The sequence below is a fragment of the Rhamphochromis sp. 'chilingali' genome, assembly GCF_963969265.1.
Source record: "Rhamphochromis sp. 'chilingali' genome assembly, chromosome: 1".
Classification (NCBI taxonomy): domain Eukaryota; kingdom Metazoa; phylum Chordata; class Actinopteri; order Cichliformes; family Cichlidae; genus Rhamphochromis; species Rhamphochromis sp. 'chilingali'.
The window spans coordinates 3,812,501-3,824,184 of record NC_137929.1 but is presented as its reverse complement, the minus strand read 5'-3'; the positions used below and the strand labels follow the sequence as shown (position 1 = coordinate 3,824,184).

Genomic DNA, 11,684 nt, shown 5'->3' with positions numbered 1-11,684 from the left:
TTGAGAAAGGTTCAGATTAACTCGATGAGTTTATATTCAGAATGATTCTGACAGTGGGCCACTGTGAATTGTGATCTTTCATCAGGTCAATGTTTAAGTTCAGTATTTCAAAGCAGGAGCTATGAACAGTCATCATGTTGGCATTAGAATTATTATTATTAATCATTATTAATAATGTCGTTACTCATGTATAACTTTGATTAGTATACATGAATTTTATCAATAGTGAAAAATAATGAATAATTCATGTATAACTTTTATTGTGTTTTGCATATTAATTACATTTAAATAGAGATGTTGACCCTGTCTCTACAGTAGCATCAGTGTAACATACATTATTGGTCCAAGCTGTCATAAATGGGGAGCCTGATCCTTTATTATGAAAACATGACGAGTATTTTTCTTGTCAGTTGGGAAGAAGTTGGTCTTTTTTTCCTTCTTTTTGCTCAGTTTGTCTTTTCTTTGATAATTGAAACTCTGATCAAACCTACTCATGTTCACAGCATGTAAAAGCAGCTGACAGTCCGTGGCATTGTTGTTTGTAGAGGTGCAGTGTAGTGGGAGCATAAATCAAAAGAAAACAGTAACATTTATGTAATAAAACATCTGAATGAAAATAAACAGGCCCTTTATGAACTTCAAAGGGATCTGAAAACAACACTTTTTAAAAGAGTATCTTGGGGTGTAGGTGGTCAAAATAGAAAACTGAGCTGAGACTCTAAGTTCAATCCATCCATTGGTTTTTACTTAGGAGGAAGAAATGTCAGGCTGGTGCAGGCTGGTTAGGTGCATGTGGTTATCTTTACCTAAATGAGTTCACTTTGTGGCTGCCAGGTTGGGCAGAAGTACCTGTCCCCTGTTAGGCTTAGCAAGGTTCTCCAGGAGTTTCTCCATGGGTAGAGCTTCTAGCTCCTCCAGCACATCTGTGGCCGTGCAGGCTGCCACTTTCTTGGTTGCTCTTTTTACCCCACTGGTGGATGAGCTGCAATGGTCTCCATTTGTCCCATATGTGTTTAATTCTTCTTCTTCTTTTGCATATTAAACACATTATTCTGTTTCTATGTATTTGCTATGATTTGCTATTTGTTAAGTAACATTGCTTCACTCACTATGCCGGGTTTGTGTGTGGAAGCATTCAGTTGCTGGCAAATCAAACATTCTGCAAATGAAGCTGAATACTCAGTTACATGTTTCTTTACATTTTATTATGTTACAGATTAAGTCATTTGTTCTTACTTTGTTTGTCTTTTCAGTCTTCATGAGGGTCAGGTGTGGGGAAACGCCCGCCCGGCATTTCCTCATTTTAAAGTCCTGCTGATGTCACACATGACATCAGCAGGTCAAACCAAGTGGAGGGGTTTGTTTGTCCATAGAGATGCTTCCTTTTGTTTGTTTTAAGGTTTAAATGGATTTGTTGAATGTGTTTCTTTTCATCAATACTGCCATTTAGTTGTGTAAATGTGCATGTTAGAAGTGTGAAGAGGTTTTGTGTTTAGAAATTGTTAGCAGAGCTGCCCTGTGCAGCATTTATGGCATAATACTTTTAAGGGAGAATAAAAAGTCGACACATACATCTCATTCCTGACGGAGGACTCTACCACAACCCCTCTCCAGTCCATTCACAGAGTCATTGCATGATAAGACATGGATAGGATATGGGCGGGGCCTTTTACCGTCATTTTATTAAGGCACAAAGTACAAACACCTGTGGACACATAATCCAACACCCCCACTTGTACACAGGTTGGGGGGGGGAAAACAATCCTCCAAAAAAAACATCTTATATTCCAAACACGAATCCAGAGAATTTGTCTAACTTAGACTTTGAGACTGGTTTCGTCATCATATCTGCTACCATTGACTCAGTTGGACAGTAATCAATGAGCACTTTTCTTTCATGTACAGCTGACCTTATAAAATGATATTTCACATCAATGTGTTTACGTCTTTGTCTGTTCACTGGATTCTTTGACAAAGCGATTGTTCCCTGATTGTCCTCCAAAATCATAGGTATTTCATACTCAAACTCATCAAGATCTTGAATCAAATAAGTCAAATACATACATTCCTGAATTGTTGCTGCTAATGCCATGTATTCGGCTTCACAAGTTGATAATGCTGTAGTTGTCTGCTTTTTGGTTTTCCATGATGGTAAATGGCCTGCATTTGTATAGCGCTTTTCTAGTCCATAGGACCCCAAAGCGCTTTACACTACATTCAGTCATTCACCCATTCACACACACATTCACACACTGGCGATAGCAAGCTACATTGTAGCCACAGCTGCCCTGGGGCGCACTGACAGAGGCGAGGCTGCCGGACACAGGCGCCACCGGGCCCTCTGACCACCACCAGTAGGCAAACACGGGGTTAGTATCTTGCCCAAGGCATGCAGCCAGGGTGCAGCCTGGGATCGAACCACCGACCTTCTGATTAGTGGCTGACCTGCTCTGCCACCTGAGCTACAGCCACCCCTGATATCAAAGGACCATTTTCATTTAGGCTTACACAATAACCTGTCATACTGCGTCTATCAGAAACATCGGATGCCCAATCTGCATCACTGTATGCTTGTAGACCCAGTTTTCCACTTGAACATTTCCTAAAACACAGTTCTCTCCCTCGACTACCTTTTAAATACCTCAAAACATGTTTCACTGCTGTCCAATCATCAACAGTTGGCGCATTGAAATGTTGTGACAGTTTGCTGACAACATAGCTTAAATCAGGTCGCGTACAATGGCTCAGATAGATAAGACATCCTACCGCTTCACGATATCTCCTCACATCTGGTAATGTCTCGAATTTATCAGAATGAGTCCATTTCTGTTCACAGGGTGTTAACCGTGGCTTACAGTTTTGCATGTTAAATCTCTTTAAAATGTTCTCAATATATACTTTCTGTGACATTGTGACACATTCTTTTTCTTGAAGAAAATCTATTCCTAGAAAATGGTTAAGCTTCCCCAGATCTTTCATTTGGAATTTAGAAGAGAGCATTTCTTTCACGCCTGAAAGCACATTTTCATTGTTAGCTGCAATGAGTAAATCATCCACCCACACTATGATGATTACTTTTTCACTTTCAGTTTCTTTTGAATACACACAATGATCAGCAATATTTTGTCTAAATCCACAACTGCTTAAATAGTCATGTAAGGTTTGGTTCCAGTTACGACCCGATTGCTTCAGCCCATAAAGTGATTTCTTTAGTCTATACACCAGTTTATTAGTCTCACTTGATTCTATCTCAAAACCTTCTGGTTGTTGTATATATATTTCTTCATTTATTGGTGCATGTAAATAGGCGGTTTTTACATCCATCTGGTGAACCAACATATCATCCTGAACCACTTTCTGCATCAAAACTCTCACACTCGATAAATTAGCAGTCGGTGAAAAAGTCTCCTCATAATCAACTCCTTTCGTTTGACTAAAACCTTTAGCCACAAATCGAGCTTTATATCTGTCTGATCCGTCAGAGTTCTTTTTAACGGCATAAACCCATTTACCCCCCACTGCTTTCTTTCCCTCTGGTAAGGTGGTTAAAGTAAATGTGTCATTCTCCTTAAGGGATTGAATTTCTTCACTCATCGCTCTTTCCCATTCTTTTGACTCACTTGACACAATAGCTTCACTAAATGATGTGGGTATTTCACACAACAATCTGTAGCAATAATCAACACTGGTTTGCATCTGTTCATTTTCACACTCTTTCACATCCGTGATATAATCACTCAAATAATCAGGTCTCTTTCTGATTCTGGATGGATAACGTGTAGCTCCAGCATCTACTTTATCATCAGTTTTAACCTCGGACTCAGTTTGACTGCTTTCACTACCATCTGGAATATCCTCATCCTTCGTCTGTTTGGGTTCACCATCTTTTCTGGATTCATAAACCTCATCTTCATACATCTGATCACTCTGTGTTTGTTGATCCATTGTCGCGGGATTTAGTATTTTTATCAATCTGTGCTTTTCAACTTTCCCGGTTTTTGGGAAATAGATCAAATATGCTGGACTGTTTTTGTCATATCCCAAGAAAACACCTTTGTCGCATCTTGGATCCAGCTTTCCCCTATTTTGTTTATAAGCATAGCACAATGATCCGAATTTCTTCATTCTAGAAAGATCAGGTCTTTTTCCAGTTAACATCTTATACGCTGTCTGACCTGTGCGTTTATTAAAACACCGGTTCCGAATCACTCCCGCGGTTTGTACTGCATATGGCCATAAAGACTTTGGCAATTCGCTCTCAACTAACATGCATCTCGCCATGTCAAAAAGTGTACGCCAGTTCCTCTCTGCTGTTCCATTTTGATGAGGCGAATATGGCGCCGAAGTTTCCTGCCTAATGCCGTGTCTACTTAATAAATCTCTGAACTGTCTACTTGTAAATTCAGTTCCATTATCAGAACGAATGCACTTGATTTTCCCATACGATGCCACCTCTGCAATAAATCTTTCAGTTGCCTGAGTTGTATCACTTTTGTGTTTCAGATTATATACAAATGTTGCACCTGAATAATCATCAACAAACGACAAAACATACTTAAACCCTTCTTTAGAGTTCGGCGTAATCGGACCAGCTAAATCCGTATGTACCAACTCTAATGCTGTCCTGGCCTTTTCATCGGGTTCTCGGTTCCTAGTTTGAGTAAACTTCCCTTGTATACAGGCTTCACATTGCATATTTTTGTTGATTTTACCCTTAATGTCCATTCCATCGACGACATTTTGCAAATTTTGAACATCCTCATAATTACAGTGCCCTAGGATTTCATGCCACGTTGCATATCAAAACATCCATTACATTTCTCCTCAAACTCTTGCACAGTGTTTATAAAGAACAGTCTCTCATGTTCACATATAGGGAATTTTGTTCCATCAACATGTTTAAGAAAACTGTCCCCGTGTTTGAAAACCACAGTGGCTCCGTTACTAGTAGCTGCTTTTACTGACAAAATGTCCTGTGGAAACGATGGAATGTAGAGTGCTTGTTTCAATGTTACCTTGTGACTTCGTCCTTTACTGTCAATCATACTTATCTCAGCATCTCCTCGCCGCTTTGCAGCTCCTCTGCTCCGCCTTCCGTCAGCCAACTCTACACAATGAGCCTCGGGTCGAAATGTGTCATCAAAAGTCTTAAAACTCTCGATCTTCGTAAAGATATGTGACGTCGCTCCCGTATCCACCAGTAGCTGATTGTTCAGCATCTCTTGGCCGCCGTCCGGGACCCTCTGGGGTTCGGAGCCCGTCTTGAACGCGTAGTCCTTCTCCATAACCCCTCTCGCTTCATCCCGTCTCAGCTTCCTTCTACAGGTCGCATCTTTGTGTGTACTACTCCGGCAAAAACTGCACCATACTCTGGATTGGCACGTTCTTGCAGTGTGTCCCTTTAGTCCACATTTAAAACACACAATCTCATTATTCTTTGATCTTCGGTCGTCTGCTCGCCAAAAAGTAGAATCCTGATCTAATTGCACTTTTGTCCTCATTACGTTGTCATCTGTTACAGCCGCACGCATTCTCTCGGTTTCTTCATAACTTCTGAGTTTTACTTTAAACTCTGAGAATGTGATTTTTGCTTCGCTCTGTGTAACGTGCACAATCAGGGGTTTAAACGTCTCTGGTAGTCCTTTCATTATCATTGCGATCAGAAGTCCATCAGTTAATTGCTCACCCGCATTTTTCAACGCTGTGATAATTGCTTCTGCTCGGATAATATAGTCCGTCACACTTTCATTCCTTTCATTTGTGAGAGAAGTAAGTTCGGTGTACAGACTTATAATCCGTGGCTTGCCCACTCCTGCATAATGACCTCTCAAAATTCTTAGAGCTTTCCGTCCGTCATCAACTGCATCTCTCATAACTAACGATAAACTTTTGTCATCTAGAAAGTGTATCAACTCTGCATATGCTTCTGCATTTTTGTCATCATCTTCACCTTCGGCTTCTCCATCACCCTCAGCCTTCAAGATGACATCTTTCAAACCTTGTAGTCTGAGATGACCAAGGAACTTTGTTTCCCATATCTCATATTTCCTTTCATCTCCATCAAACTGCAAACAGGAATATCGACTACCCGACTCTGCCGTGCGTCTGCTCATGATGCTCAAAATCGCTTACTCACTCAATCGTGCCAAACTTTTAACACCTGCCGGTATCTTGCGGTTTCAGGAAACGCTGCCCTTCCTTTGGCAGTTACAGGACCTCCTCTTTACTGCTGTCTGGGCCCATAACCTGTTAGCAGAGCTGCCCTGTGCAGCATTTATGGCATAATACTTTTAAGGGAGAATAAAAAGTCGACACATACATCTCATTCCTGACGGAGGACTCTACCACAACCCCTCTCCAGTCCATTCACAGAGTCATTGCATGATAAGACATGGATAGGATATGGGCGGGGCCTTTTACCGTCATTTTATTAAGGCACAAAGTACAAACACCTGTGGACACATAATCCAACAGAAATGTATAGAAACCAATCATTTACTGACAGCATGTCTGATGGAAATAAGTGCAGATTATGTATGAAGTCTAACTGCACACAGTAACTGTGTTACAATAAGGACTTAACAGCGCCCTCTGCTGGAGTGTTTCAGTACTGCGTTAACTACAATACACCACCTCCTCCTCACACCACCTGCTACAGCTCTACTCTTCTATGACTACAGTCATCCACAGCACTGATGTGAGGTCACATGGTTCATATGTAAGGAGCACAGCTGACCTCAGGTCAGTTTAATGACTGTGAGCAGCAGCTGTGTTATTGTCACTGTGACAGGGAGACACTCTCAGACACAGCGCTCATGTCAGCTTGTTCTCATGCAGGAGGATCAGGAGCTCCATGTTTGTCTTTCTGTTTGAATCATGATGTGTTTGTGCCATCAGAGTCTGTCATGAGTACTCAGGGTTTCACAGCAGCTCTTCTGGATGCTGACGAGGACTCCAACCTCATGTTTCACCTCTCTGAGCTTCTGATGTCTGTGAACACTCGTGTTTCTTCTCTGGGCTCATCTGGACAAAAACACCTTTCTGTGTTTGGCTGCAGCCTCATTCTGACTGACAGGAAGTGTGTTATCCATGAGCTGCACTTCTGTGAGGAAGTTTCCTGCTGTGTTTCCTGTCTGTGGACAAACACGAGTGTTCCAGCTGAGGACTTGGTTCCTTCCACCTGTCCATACAGGACATCACGCTGTCTGCAGCTCTGTAAATGCAGCTCCAGGTCCTTCCACGTGCTGCTCTGTATTTGTGCAGTTTGTAGTGTGTCCTGGGAAACGTAGCACACATGGTGTTCTTCTGCTGTTTCCTCCTTTCACTGAGTGTGAAACACTGACGCTGTGCTGTTGTTCACAGAGGGGAGCTGATTCTAGCTGCAGCTGGACTCTGTCATCTAACTGAATGTGTTGGTGCTGATCACGGGGCTCTGAGGGGGGAGCAGCAGGAGGACTCTGGATGCTGACGTCAGTGTATCTGTGGAAGCTCCCACAGCGTGTCTGTCATTCAATATTGTGCTGTATATTGTATCTATGCAAAGATGAACAGACTGTGTGTTCACTGGTCTCTGTGCTGCAGCTCTGATGTCATCATCACTCCCTCCTCCACCCTCAGCAGTCCCAGCATGCTGCTGTGGTGCACCCCACCCTCACTCTACACCTGAGCCACAGACCACACCCTCCACCTCAATATACACCACAGTTTTCTCTGCTGTGGAAATGAGATCAGGAGGAAATCATCATTATTATTATTTAATAAACGCTCACATTAATGTGGGCTTATTTGTTTCATATTAGAAACATTAGTTGAGTGTTTTTAGTATAAAATGGTCAAAGTCCCTCTTTTTGCTCCTCCCCTCACCTGTGGATGGGCGGTGCTGTTACCGTGGTGACAGCTTGGATGTGTTTCAGTCCTGCCTGGTTATCACTGCAGGAATCTTTCACATTTATTACAGGTAATAACTCTGATTTTTCTGTGTATTATGAACCAAATGTATCCTGATACACACAGAGATGGATGAGCAGAGGTCACATGATGAAAAAACAAACATGGAGTTTTTGATTTATTTAGATATTTATTGATGAATGCAAACAAACCCGACACTGAACCATCGTCCAGCAGAACAAACCTGATCACATGACCTGCTGACCCAAACAGTGCAAAGCTCCATGGCAACAACAACAAACAGCCTCACATATGTTAACAGAGGCTGTTAGAAGCACAGAGTCTTTACAGTCTTTCTCCTGTTTGGACACAGATCTCTGCACATCTTCATCACAGTTACTCACAGACGTGCAGAGTGTGTGGATATCAAAGCTAAGTTTCCACCATGTTTGTAGTCTGTACTGGGACTCATGGAGCATCTCTCTATGAGCACTCAGTGCTTTAAACAGTGAGTCCCAGTTTAACCAGCAGCCTTCACACCACACATCACACAGACATGGAAACTTCAAACCTCAGACTGAAGACACCATCAGAAATAAACAGATTGTGATGAAGATGAAGAACTGGACCAGTTTGCTGTGGTTTCTTCTGTTCCTGTCAGAAATAAGAGTCTGGCAGCACTTTGCTCTCCTTCCACATGTTTAAGGAGGAAGTGAAGAAGAGCGAGTGAGTCGTCTTCCTCTGTGGGCCCAACATCAGGCAGCAGCCACGTATTTTTAAAAACCCAGCACACTGCTTCAGAAACACTGAGTCCAGGTGACCAGAGTCATGTGATCAGTGAGGTCTTCACTCAGGACGTCACTGCTTCAGGACCTGATTCAGAGGTTTATAAGGACGTGGATCATTGGTGCTGATGTTGTGTGAGAGCTGGTGAACCATGGGGAACATAAATAACAACCAGGCCATCAGCAGTTCTACCCCCAGCTCTAACACCTACATAATACACTATACATATAGTTATTGTTAAGGTTCAAATATTGAGGAAGGAGAGTACAAACAACCAGGTCCAGAAGAGCTTGGTCAAACAATTGATTTTAATGAACACAGGCGTGGGGGGACCAGCGCCGTACGCAGACAGCGCTGATCTCCGACTAATCAAAGCATAAACAGATATTTTATACCATCGGGGTTTGAATTTAATGACGCCCCTTCAACGTCACACAGATACATACATACATACATACGTCAAATCAAAACCACAATGACTTTTAACACAGTTTGAAAAGAACATTATCTCTATCTTCATGGCAGATGTTTCCTGTCAACCTTTTGACTGCCGCTTCTCCAAAACCACAGACCATGCTCTGCAGTAAGATACCACTTCTGCACGCCCGCAGTTGCAAGCAAACATGATTAACCTCTCACCTATAACTGAATGTATCTACTATGTGTGTCTGTGTGTGTCACGACCTCACTTGGCACTCTGTGTCACCTCTCACCTACTAACACTCGCAGTCACAGAGGCCACTCTCAAATGTGTTAGCAGTTTACTAAAACTATATATGTAGTATATTGAATAAATGTTTTAATCAAGAACCTCTACTAGAAGCTTAATAAAAGAATATAAAAGTATAAAAGATAATAATGAACAACCTGGTTATTCAAATAGCATCATCCAAACAGCTCCTCAGAATAAGCTGCACTTACACTCTGCTTTTAGTTTCACTTTTGCAAAAGCACGCTCTGCAAACCTGCAGTTTCCTGTCAAGACTTTGCACAGAGTGTCCTCAGAATCAACAGAATCAGCCCATACACACTTAAGATTATAACAAGCATTCAAAAGCATTTAAGATCATAGATTCAACTCAACAGTTTAAAGTGGTTATAACTGCACCTGTAGTAAAGGCTAATTGGGTACCAAAATGTTTAAACATCTGAATGCAATATCAATGCTGTAGATTATATTATTAATGCAATGGTAATGATGATGATTATTAACAGTAGCAACAAAATAATTTCCCTGATCTCCACATTATATAGGTTATAGTATGTTATATATAAACGTAGCTGAAGCAGTTTCATTTGTAGCTTCACGCTGCACTTCACATGTTTGTCCACCAGATGGCAGCACAGAGGCCTGTGTTGGAAAGCTTTGAGTAATGAAGCGTTTTCAATCCAAGCTTCAGAAAGCTTCATGTGGTCATCAAGGAAGCAACCAGGAAATATCTGCTGTGTGTAAAAACAGCAACACAAGAATCCAGGATGAAGACAAGAAACTCAAAGCTCACAAAACAGGTGGAGCTAATTTTGTGACGTGTTTCTGTAAAAACACCACAGAAGTGAATCATCAAAGTTTCCATGTGAGCTGATGATGCTGCTGCAGAGTTTCTGTGAACCTCCTGTGACCCCGCCTCCTCATACAGAGACATCTGATTGCTCTTCAAACTGCATCACGTGGACACATGTGATTGTGTGTTGTAGTATTGATCCCAATGCTGGTATCAGTCCTGGATCAATAACACTGGATGGATGCGTTCAGCATGGAGCCCTGAGCTGTGTTACAGACAAACATGGAAACTGACAGGTCTGTGTCATTCACAGTCTGTAACACTTCTAAACAACAGAGGCTGACCCAAGTGCCTCAGAGCCAGGCACGCTCACATCACAGCTCTCTAAATAAGCCAGTTTCAAAATAAGAGCTGAAAGCTGTGTTTGCTTGTGTTAGCTTATTATTGTGGAGACTAACATTCAGTGATCATGTGTTCAGACTCATAATGATTACTCTCAGAAATCCTGATCTTTGTATTTACTGTGTGTTGGATCAATAACTGAGATTCATGGTATCACACAGCTGTGCTGCTGCTGATGTCAGCACATCTGGAACAATACGAGGTATCTGCTACCAGACTGAGCAGGACGTGAGACCTGTGGACTGTTTAAAGCTGTCCCTCCACAGCTCACTCAGACCTGATCCACACCTCAGTGATATTCTCTGACTTCCTCAGTAGAGACAGAAACCATTCAGATCTGGGACCATCAGCTGACTGATGATGTCACACAGACTGTGTTTTTCAGGAACAGTGATTCTGATGTGAGCCTGCTAGCTGACAGCAGACCTGATGAAAGCACATGTTCACATCTGTGAGGACAGACTGGACTCTTTGACTGCACCTTGGTTCTCCTCAGAGGTCTGTACAGGAGCATGTCCACCCCCACTGAAGATCTCAGTCACTGTGAAACATAGAAAGCTGCTTGTGTGGCCTCTGCCTCACATGTAGATACAGCTACAGGTTTCTCTGTCAGTCAGACTGAAACAGTGTCCTGATGCTGCATCATTCAGCTCTGTGCCCCAGTCAGCATCACTGGGAGCTACCAGTGTTTCTGCCCTTTTCCTGTAACACTACACTCAGCACAGGCTCAGCTGGTATCCAGTGTTGGACTTTGGCTTCAGCTGCTGTGATAGATCCTCTAACATAGATCAGCTCTGCTACATGTTGTTAGATAAGTGCAGCTGCTGTCATGTCCTGATGTTTCTCTGGCTCAGCAGCTTCTCCATCAGAGGTTCACATGGAGCTGATCCAGTATCTCCAGTAACTGTGTTCTGTGCCTCACTGGTTGATCCTTCTGTCTGTGTGACGTCAGTCAGATGTTGAAGTTAAACTCTGTAATCTTCACTGTGTCACAGAGTTCAGTGAGTCCCGTTATTCACAGTATCAATCAGATCATCAGAGAACAGCTGATCAGCAATCAGTGGTGCCAACAGCGCCTCCTGTGGTGAGAGGATGCAATAATGCAAT

At 42.3% G+C, this 11,684-nt stretch overlaps 1 protein-coding gene across 1 annotated transcript in view; it reads right to left on the bottom strand.

The window, feature by feature from the left end:
• Positions 1–11,514: 11,514 nt before the first annotated feature.
• Positions 11,515–11,684, bottom strand: part of LOC308399589 (stonustoxin subunit alpha-like) — a gene marked incomplete at its 5' end in the record, with an annotated part of 9,356 nt that continues 9,186 nt past the window's right edge. Inside the window, one exon of the mRNA XM_080886945.1 lies at positions 11,515–11,684. This exon is cut by the window's right edge and continues 1,352 nt beyond it.